The 10,886-nt window shown below is 37.5% G+C and overlaps 1 long non-coding RNA gene across 4 annotated transcripts in view; it reads left to right on the top strand.

The window, feature by feature from the left end:
* Window positions 1-5,146: 5,146 nt before the first annotated feature.
* Window positions 5,147-10,886, top strand: part of LOC127143753 (uncharacterized) — a 21,387-nt gene continuing 15,647 nt past the window's right edge. Inside the window, exons 1-4 of one of the 4 annotated variants that reach the window (XR_007815367.1) lie at window positions 5,147-5,389; window positions 6,690-6,753; window positions 7,354-7,432; window positions 8,890-8,951. This is a non-coding gene — a long non-coding RNA (uncharacterized LOC127143753). The remainder of the gene's footprint in view (window positions 5,390-6,689; window positions 6,754-7,353; window positions 7,433-8,889; window positions 8,952-10,886) is intronic. The other 3 variants (XR_007815368.1, XR_007815365.1, XR_007815369.1) reach the window with 3 other exon arrangements.

Raw genomic sequence — 10,886 nt, 5'->3', positions numbered from 1 at the left:
ATTATCAACATCCTAAACTTGATAAGTTACAACTTATAACACTTCATAAAGGGTGCCCCAATAGAAAGTACTGCTGTTATGTTAAATGTCAGCCTGTGTGAAACCTTCTCATTGATTCATATAGGCTTGCACAATCAACATGCAAGACATTTGCACTATATGGAGGATAAAATTATATGCAAAGTAAATTATAAATAAGGTGTATTCTATTTTTTTTTTAATCCTACATGTGTGAATAAAACCTGATCTGCCCAGGCTGCTGGAGAGGTGGAAGCACACCTGAGGGATAAATGTTGTGCCGTGGAAAAGATTACTGTGTCTCTATTTCTGTCCTGCAAAGCTCTTTAGCAGTCTTACCCTCGTGTGTCAGAGACTGCGAGAGTGAAGTGTCTGTGTGCGCGTGTGTGCACAATTGTGTAAGTGTGTGCTTGTGTGTACATGAGAGACCTATGTGAGTCGACATACTTGACACTGTGTGTTCAGTTGTCCTTCCCCTGAGCAACACTTCATTGCATTCCTGATTGCTGTTCCTCTGTGGACTAACCTTTCCTTCAGCAGTACTGAAGAAAGCAATTGAAAACCGGGGAGAACATTAAGGATTGATAGAGACACTAAAGAAACAGTGGTCAAGATGTTGATCACCATGCTAACAGCCATGTACATGATGGTCAGAGTCGTAGAAACGGTAAGATGATTATAAGGATAGATGAAACTAAAATAAGAGGTATATTTATTATTTTGGGAAATTAAATTTAACAGTTATTTAGTGTGTTATTCTTTGCATTACAGCCTTTATATTTGTTATAAAGAATTCTTAATATTGAAATAAATACACTGGTGGGTGAAGTGCTCCATGTTTTTGCTGTAACCTTGACATTGCAGTTTCCTTGTCCGTGTCAGATACAAATCAACTTTACATGGACAGCATCTAAATGTCCATATAAATGTGATCAGGATGATGTTAAAGCAGGTTGTCAGAGTCAAATAATGAAGCAGGCTTATATTGACAACATCCAAGTATAACTGTAAACTAAACTTTTAATCTGCAGCATTCCTTTCTCTTATTCCTCTCTGCTTATTATGTGACATCTGATGCTTACCTCTCTAAAAAACTGTTTATCGGTTCAGCAGTGAAATGTCATGTGTCACCCAAAACTTCTCAGGCTGAACTGTCCTGAAAATGTAATTTTAAAAAATGTCTGTTTACATCCATTTGATAAGGGAACCTGACATGAGGGAGAGAGGTATTCAAAGAGAAGGAAGACCTCACACCTACAGTGATGAGGTTGCTTATGTTTCACCATCCAACACACACACATTCTACTTTTCTCTTACAGATAGGGGTACGGTTTGCACGGCAACAGGACCCTCTACCTTACATGGTGTCCCAGCCTTTGCCTTGGCAGGTTCACTCGGTGTCGCACAGTCGGAGGAGCAGCAAAGCAGATGAGGTTAGTTATAACGAGATCTGTACCTCAGTATAATTGCGGTCACACGTTGTCATGGTGACGCCCCAAAGCAATCGATTCCTTACAGCTAATACAACGCACATTCATTCTGTGACTCAATCGCTGTAGCCACTTCCTCTCTTCATGGCTCCACTAGGGTCTTCTCTTTTTTGTTTTTTTTTTGTCTTCGGATTTCCCCTGCTAGTACAGTTGGAATTTTTACTCATAAATTAGCATTTCTAATCTTCTTTTATCTAGCGGTCAGTGAAGGCACATGGAAAGTTCAGCAGTCAAGCCTGACTCAGCATGTGGGCATATGTGTAAGCTGGTCACATGTTCTACACTTACTTATGGTGTCTCAGAGGAGGACTGCAAAGGTAAAGCAGAGGAATATGACTTTTGGTGCCTCTGAACTCAAACAGCACCAGTCAAATAATACAATATAAGAAAATAAAGTCAAGGTTTGCTCCAGACTCAAACAATGACCTTTTGGCCCTCACTGAATCAATATCAGCGAATCGATAAATCCTTGTCCAGAGATCAACTTCATAGTTATTCTATTCCTCAGCCTTTCACTATGGATTCCTGAATAAAGAGACACATTTCAGTCCAGTCCAAAGTGCACACCTCTGATGTGCTACACATAAAAACTGTAGTTCACCTGTCTTATGAATTTTTTGTACCTTTTCAATGGATTGAGATAACTGGTTTTAACGTTTATAAAGATGAAGCTGGCAAATAAACAGACAAAAAGAGACAAAAAGCTAAAAAGAGTGTACATTAACCTTGGTGGTTAACTGAGGCTACAGGTACTGAGATATGAAGGTGACAGAGCAGCTAACAAAGAAGCGAAGCATGTAAATAGGAAGAATACAAAACAGATAAAGATGCAAAGGTTAAGAAAGATGTTTTGTATCTTAGACTAGCCACTGACCACAGTTTAAAATCACCCCAACTCCTCCAGTAAAAGGAGAAAGTAGACCTCATTGATGAGGTTATGGAGCTTGTGCGTGGGACTGAACGTGGGCGCACAGCCAAACTGACGCATAAACAGGCTAAGCTTGTTCAGTCCTCAGCCTGTGGTTTCCCTGCCTCTGCTCTGCTTGAGCTGTAATCCCAATCAAGGGGATTTGTGTTTGAGGTCATTATTCTAACCGTAGATAGAAAGGACACACACTGGTGCCGTCACAAATGTACAGTACATTACACACATTCCTTGAGCATGGCACATTTTGTACAGTTGAGTAGAAGAATTCAACAAAAGTGCCTGTGTGGTTATCTTTTTGCATGTGTGTAATTTTTGTTAGTGGTATGTGAACACTATGTCTGCTAAGTTCCAGATAAGATTGTAGCACTGATAATCATCAGACCTCACTGGTATCTGATGCTTGTGCAGTCTTCACTACTGATTTTACACTTTTTTTTTTCTCCCCTGTGCGTCAGTGTGTGTATCAGTTTGAATGCATCTTTTAACACAGTTATTCTGCTTCATTTACAGTTTGATGGCTATAGGAGGAACAGCATAGGCGTGTATAGAAAGAGTAAGTAATACTGCCAATTAACTTAAATGCTGGCTATTTTTCTGCCATAATAGTTGTCATCTTAAAGTTACCACTAGGGTTTGATTCAAATAAAGTGTCAAATCCTATTGACTCAAACTTTAATCAGAAAAATAGCCCGCCTTAATCAAGGCTAATATGTAAATCATGTGTTTGAACTCAATCATTGCTACAGACTATGTCTCCATGGCAATTGCCTCTGCCTCTTTGGCTATCCCCTGTGTCCTGTCGTGCTCAGACTCCAATGCCAGCAATGGGACGTGCACCACTCCCAGTGTTCCTCCGCTCAGCCCAGTCGAAGTTGAGAAGGCCGCTGCTACCATCCAGACCCATTTCAGGAAGTTCCAACAGAAGAAACACAAGAACGGCAAGTAGATGGACAAAGAGGGACGGAGGTGCAGGTCCAGTAAGCTTGAGAGACAACAAGATGCAGGTGGGACGTATGTTGATTCACCAAAGGACAGATGAACTCTGTGATGACATACATAAATGCATATGTATGCACATATGCAAATGTAAATACATTCAAACACTTAGTTAAGCTCCTGGATTAGTGACACAGTATAAACAGTGACATACAGTAATACCCTACATCTACAGCTGCTTGTAATACCTGATTTTAAATTCTATGTGAAAAATATGTATAAATATACTCTATACATCTGAATGAATGTCAGTTTTGATGTGCTGTGAGGATGGAGGGACTGAGTGTGTGAGCGACTGTGAGTATGCTATGATTTATATATGGCCGTTGTTTTTGAGTATATAAATATGGAAAAATAATAATGAAATAATTTGTAAACATTGTGAATCCTTTAAAAACAAACATGTAAAAATTTTACAAACCTATTTCAATAAACTCCTCTGTCGGCCTGTATTGTGTTTCATTGTAGCATGTTGCCCTCTAGTGTTTTGATCAGGTTAGGAGTCTGCAGTGGCCCTGAACGTCAAACCACAACAACATTTCACAAAACACAAATATATTTCTGGTCAGATAAAAGGTGGGACAGCACCCGACAGAACCTTCATCAATAGGTGCATTCGAGATCGGCTTCAGCTGTCTTTGCCTGACTTGATGATCAACGTGAACTGCTGGTGACTGCAGGGGTTGAGTAAAAGAAAACTACAGGCACTTCTTGCCCCTCCCCTCCACGACAAAATTGACAGTTGAAACTGAAAACTAGTGACAGAAAAATATTTAAAATGTTCAGTGTATCATCTAGCTTTTTTGGGATTGTTTCTACCTCAGGGTTTGGGACCCCATTTCTGTGAGGGGGTGTGACAGTCCTCCTGCCTGAGTGGGGCCTGCTGTGTGTGTGTGTGTGTGTGTGTCAGGGCTGGTTCTAGGCAGGCATATATGAAGGGGCAATCAGAAATGTGAAGGAAGCATCATTGGTACACATCATGCTACAGCAGTAATTTTCTGGGGGAGTATTTTTGCCAATGACAGTACTGAGCTTCTGCTGGAATAGCTCTTTAAAAGTAAAACTGAATAAATGACTCGAAGCCGAGCCTTCATTTTCACACAGTATATTTTGATTTTGTGGTTTAGCTTATTTTTAAAATAATATATTAGCCTTGTAAGGATTTACTGATATGACACTGGTCGCGGTGATGAAGCGGGACCTGCAGTACCTCCACCTGAAGTTCCCGGGGATGCTGATCATCTTTTCCTCCGTTGCTCACAGGCGCCAGTGAGAGACCGTTAAATAAATAGAGTAAAAGTATATTTGAGACCCTTAAACCCAATAAAGCTGTTGTAACTAACTACAGTATCCATATATGTTACAAGAGCATGCTCATTAGCTTGGCTATTACAAATAACATGTGGCACACTGTCAGAAAACAGTCACAAATAAAGGAGTTGAACCTTCAGATTTTGTGCACTGATGATGCGTCTGGCGCATGGCTGTACGCCAGATCTCAGACCTCTATTTGTCTTTACGATGGATGTATTTTAAGACCAATCAGAGACGGTTGCTAGGCGGACCAGATTCGTCCGGCCAATCAGTGTTTTTCTGCCAATGTTAGATGACGTATGTCGTCATTGTCTCCGGCGTGGCTCGTCATTGGCTATGAGCTTCTGGGAGGAGCGTAGAGAGGCGGAGAAATGAAGCCTGAAAACAGATTTAAACCAAGTCTAAAGCATTGCCTCTGTTTGTCAGTACTGCGAGAAAACGTAGGTACCGAAGAGGTCAGGAAGCTAAAACAAACTCTGGAGCTGCTTTTTGTCGTTAATGAAGAAGTCTGGATGCTAAAATAAACTCTGGAGCTGCTTTTTTGTCGTTAATGAAGAAGTCTGGATGCTAAAATAAACTCTGGAGCTGCTTTTTTGTCCAACACGTGCTGAGAGTGGACGCTGAACACACCTACGGTGCGAAGGTAAGGCAGTTAGCGGCTAGCGTTAGCATTAGTGTTATAATAATCTGTCTTTTATATCGCATGGGTAAGAGTATGTTTGTTTGTATTTCTGTGCTTGAGGCGTCCCTGACATGAGTTGTGAACCCCCAACGCGGATGGATTATAGCAGAGCATTTCTAATTGTTTTCACCTTACTGACATTTTGCGTCTTTTTGTTATTTTGTGTTGCATTGTGGTCATTTTAACTCAGTTTATGGTGGTTTAGCATGTCCTTGTCACCTTGTGTTTGTGGCTATTTGTGGTCATTTTATATCATCATGCGTCCTCTACCTGGCGGTTTTACACCCGGGTGTTAGCATTAGCGTTAGTGGCGAGCGCTAGCATTGAGTGTTAGCATTAGCCTTATCTTTTATGATGCATTTGAGGCTTTTCCCTTTGGCGTCGTTTTTCTTTGCGTGGGCTAAAGTGTGTTTGTGATTCTGTGACTAAAGCGTTCCTGACACGAGTTGTGGAGGGTGGTAACTGTTAAGTAGTCAGTTTGTCTGTTTAAAACTTTGCTTGCATCTCTTTACCATAACTCTGCAGACATTTTACTGCTTCTCTGTGATGATGTGCTCCAGCTTGGTCAATTTAAGTCAGTTTATGGTGGATTATCATGTCGATGTGATCATTTTGTCTATTTGTGGTAGTATTGCATTGTCTCTAGCTGGCTGTTTTACACCAACTGGTAGCTTTACATGCTATTGTGTCTTTATAGTTTTGTTTCTTTTCCAGGTCATTTAACGTTTCTTTGTGGTCATTTTGTGTTTCAGTGTGGCAGCATCTCATTGTGATCACTTTGCTTTTGCATTTTTGATCGTTTTTTGAGTCTGTCGTTTTATATGTCTTTGTAGCTTTATGGTAGTAATCTGCCCATAACCATCCATTGATCCCTTGTTATTACAAATTTGGTTGTGGTGACTTGAGACTTTGAGCTCAGTTTGTGTTAAATACAAGCTTGAAAACTAGATTTTTGTGCTCCTCCTCAAGTTTTAAGCCTCTAAACCTAAAGTTTTTAGAGTAGATCACAATGTATGAGCTGAGATTACTGTTAGAAATTATTATAAAACTATTTTAAAAATTGCTTTTCTCTCTGAGATGCTAAAGTCATAGTCTATTAACATAATTAATTTATTCACCTCAAAACTCAATGTGTCATTGTCAAGGTTCTAGTGTTTAGTTTTCAGTGCTGTATTCTTCTACACTGTTCAAGTTTTGGAGGTGAACTATTCTTTATTAATGAGGTTATTTGTTTTTCAAATGTTTTACTTGTGTTTTCCAGGTTTACTTGCTCAGCTGCTGCAGCCTGGACAGAAACACCACTTCTCCCCTCACAATCCAAACAGGTATGTGTCCTAAAGATTTACCCAGTCTGAAGAAAAATGTTGATGAGCTGAATTATTAATGTTAACAACAGTGTTACTGTTCAAATTATTTCACAAGTTGAGTATTGAATGTAATAATAACTGATTAATGTCTATAAATTGTCAGAAAATAGTAGTAGTTATAATAATAATAAAAAAAAACTGAAAATAATTGTCAGTTAATTTTCTGCCTGTGGACTGAAGTATAATTAAAAAGTTTAAACCCTGCTTTCAAAAATGTACTAAATGAAATTTTCATTATGCATTTCATAGGAATATACATTATTCCTCCAGTGATTAGTCGATTAATATAGAAATTTAAGATTTAAGATTTTAGTTACATTTTCCTAAATATTTATTGTTTTTGTCCCTAAAGATGTGATGCTTTTTCTTGTCATATGTGACAATACACAGCCCATTTTCTGAGACACTCCTCTAATGTTTGGAAAATATTCTGCAGCTGTAATGTTGAATTTCTCTTTATTCTTTCTTTTATCTGTGTTTTGGGGTTAAACTGATGATGAGGAATAGGTAGTAGTGTATTGATCATTTTCCTTTGTATATTTCTCTTATTTCCTCCAGGTGTCACCACTTTGTCCACGATCGCAGAGAGTCTTCGTACAGTGAAGTAGTTCTTTGAAACCAGGACTGAGGCCTCCAGGTAATTCAACAGGTTTACATCAACTGTCAAACACAGAGCACTGACATTAAGTTATAGATGTTCCGTGATTGATCTGAAGTCTGGATGGTTTGATTTGTGATTTAAGTTTATTTACATAGTTTGTGAACGTATAGCTCAAAGAAAATTAAGACTTTAAACATCAGCTCTCGCTCTTCGTCTCTCTCTCTCTCCATCTCTCTCTTCCTTTCTCTCCCTCCCTTTCCTTTGCTCCTTCTCCCTCTCTCTCTGTCTCGCAGTCTCTCTCACTCTCTCCTGGCTCGTTCTCTTTGTGTTCCCTCTCTCTCTTTCTCTCCCTCTCTCGATTTCGATTTTTTATTTAGTTGGCTTTATTGGCATGACGTTTTTCTCTCTCTCCTTTCTGTCTCTCACTCTCCCTCGCTCTCTTAAGCCTGCTACACACTGAAAGATTGTTAAAATCTTACCCAATGAAGAAAATGCGAGAGACCACACACACGACGACAATTTCAGATTTCAGAGATTTGTTCTTATAGTGTGTGATGTGCAACGTGAAGACCAACACTGCACACCACACACTAACAGATTCACCACCAACAATCAGAGTCTGGACTTTCAGAACTCCAAATCTCACAACTGCTCACTGCCTGATTGGTTATTGTTCTGTTCCATGTGACATTCCACAGAGTGCGTGCTTAGCTTTCCTCTGTGCCCCCCAAACATAACAGGATTTCTGATCGCAAATATTGAACAAGTTTAATATTTACAGAGTCAGCTCCAATCGTCTTTGGAGCAGATATTCAATTCAGTTTTATTTATATAGCACCGAATAACAACAGAAGTTATCTCAAGGCACTTTTCATATAGAGCAAGTCTAGACCATACTCTTCACACACCTCACACCACAGGAAAATCTGGCAAGATAATCTTTAGAACCAACCAATAATTGGGCCTTTACTTACTTTGATCGAGAGGGGGGATTTGGGCCAATAGTTGGCCTGATTATCTTTTGGTGTGTACCCCACTTTACTATTTCTCTCTAACTGTCTGTCTCTTTCTCCCTCTGTCTTTCTCATTAGTACAGTAAATCATGAATATGTGAACAACGTATTCATTTCAGTGTCACACTAGAAACACTGTCATTTTGCTTCATTTTGGTTTCTATCAGTCAAATTTAGTTTAACTGACTTTGGAGGAAAAAAACATTGACTTCCACTGCTGTTGTGAATATCTGGAGCTGATGGAGTCAGTACTCCAGTCAGAGCAGCTTCTCCTGTCTTTGTGTATAATGCAGATTTAACCCTTGGACTAGTTCTGATTAGTCCAGAACCAGTTAGTCCACACACTGGTTTCTTTGTAGTCTTTTACTTCTCTATCTTTTAACAGTTTGAAGTTTGATACTCAGAAACTCTCTGTGCCTTTATTTTGATGTGTTAAAAGTCACATATTTATATTAAAGTTTGTTGTGTTTTTCTCCACAGGATTCAAACTCCAACCATTAAATCACAGAGAGAAGAGACAGACCTGAAGACATTTTCAGAAGGTCAGTGTTAGTTTATTCTTTTCAGTCTGACTCTGTCATTATCGCAGCTGCAGTTTGGCACTTTAAAACCTCCTGTCTGGAATAGCAACAAATTAAAGCTGCAAAAAATAAGTCTAACAAAATATATATTTATATAAAACAGAAAATATAAAACTTTAATTTAGAATAGAACAGAAACCCTTTTAATACAGAGGTTTTAATTAAATAAATTAAAAGCTATTAAATATTAGGTATGAAACCTTCAAAATTATTATAAATAAAATTATATATAATTTTAATGTAAAACCTTTAACAATATGTGTAAAATAAATATAAAACATTTAGAAAACCTTATAAAAAGGTTTAATAAATAAGGTTAAAACCTTTAAATATTCAACCTTTAAAAATACATTTAAGAATTAAGCATGAAACCTGTAAAAAATGTCACAACAATAAGTATCAAACCCATAAAAAGTTTAGTACAATAAGTCTAAAAAGTATAAAGTCTGAAATATGTCTGAATAACGAGCATAAAAAATATATATGACATTTGTCTCGAAATAAAATGCAGTAAAATGATTTGTATAGCATCAGTTTCAAATCAGAGAAATGCAACTCAAAAGTTTGAAAAGAAACTTTTGTGGATTTTATTCTGGACATTTAACAAATCACAGCAAAGATAATGACATTTGACCACAAGGAAACACTTGTTAGAGGTGGTTAGGTTTAATGTAGTTATGAGCACATTTTCCTGCTTGTGATACAATTATTAATTAAATAGTTGTATCATAAGTAGTCTCATAAAGACACATTAGTCTTTGGAAAATTTGCCCATGACTACATTATAAATGGTACAGAAACAAGGTGTTTGCACTTGAACAACAGGAAACTAACACTGTTAACAGCAGTTAGATGATGGACGTGGACTATTAACAGCTTTGTAACACTTTTGTTTTTTTTCATCTACTTCAGGTCTTCAGCTGCTGTCGCCTTCTCCTCCTGCAGAGACAAGAACACGTGTTAATCACAGAAACTGATGAGTAAATTAAAAATACATATATATATATATTTTTTTCCTTTCCTTTCCTCCTAAACCAACCTTATTCATTGTTGATACCTAATTATGGTGATTTGAACTAAACTCATTCAGTATCACATATTTTAGTGTGTTATTCTTCTTATTACAGTCACAGAAATGACTAGAAATAGTTCTGATACTCTGCTACATAGTTATCTCTCAAAATTTCATCATTTCAATAAACATGAACCATGTAATGAATACAGGAAAACAATTTAATGTACTGTTACTAAAATGGGTTATTTAATAAGTTACTTCAATAAACTACTTGTTATTTTTCACAACATACTGTTGTATTATTTTTAGCAACATAATATTCTATGGCATCTTTTTAATGATATTTTAATATCAGTACTCAAATCCAAACTATTAATGTGTACATAGTCCTGTTTAGAATTTTTATGTTGTTTTATACCATGCCTTTGTATGTTTTTGTTGTTGCAACACAGAATTTCCCTGCTGTGGGACTAATAAAGGACTATCTTCTTCTGAACACTGAATATTTTGCCAGTCTGTTTAATATTGTATGAAAATGAATATTTTTAACCAGGCCAACTGTAGACAGAGGTTGGGGTTAGGGTTACGGCTTTTAGCCCCTACTAGCCAGAGGTTTAGGTACAGCTTTTAGCCTTACTACACCATTTGATTTTTCTCACATTTTTTGATGGTTTTTGATGCCTTATTATACTTGACATTTTTGAACCATTTCGACGCCATGCTAGAGTATGACATTTTTGACGGCATACTATACTATGACATTTTTTCACATTTTTTGACGGCATACATACTATGACATTTTTTTGATGTTTTTGATGCCTTATATACTTTGACAATTTTGGACCATTTCTATGCCATGCTAGAGTATGACATTTTTTGAC

This window comes from Lates calcarifer, linkage group LG21 (genome assembly GCF_001640805.2).
Source record: "Lates calcarifer isolate ASB-BC8 linkage group LG21, TLL_Latcal_v3, whole genome shotgun sequence".
Classification (NCBI taxonomy): Eukaryota; Metazoa; Chordata; class Actinopteri; family Centropomidae; genus Lates; species Lates calcarifer.
The sequence above is the reverse complement of the archived record's forward strand: the minus strand, read 5'-3'. Positions and strand labels throughout refer to the sequence as shown.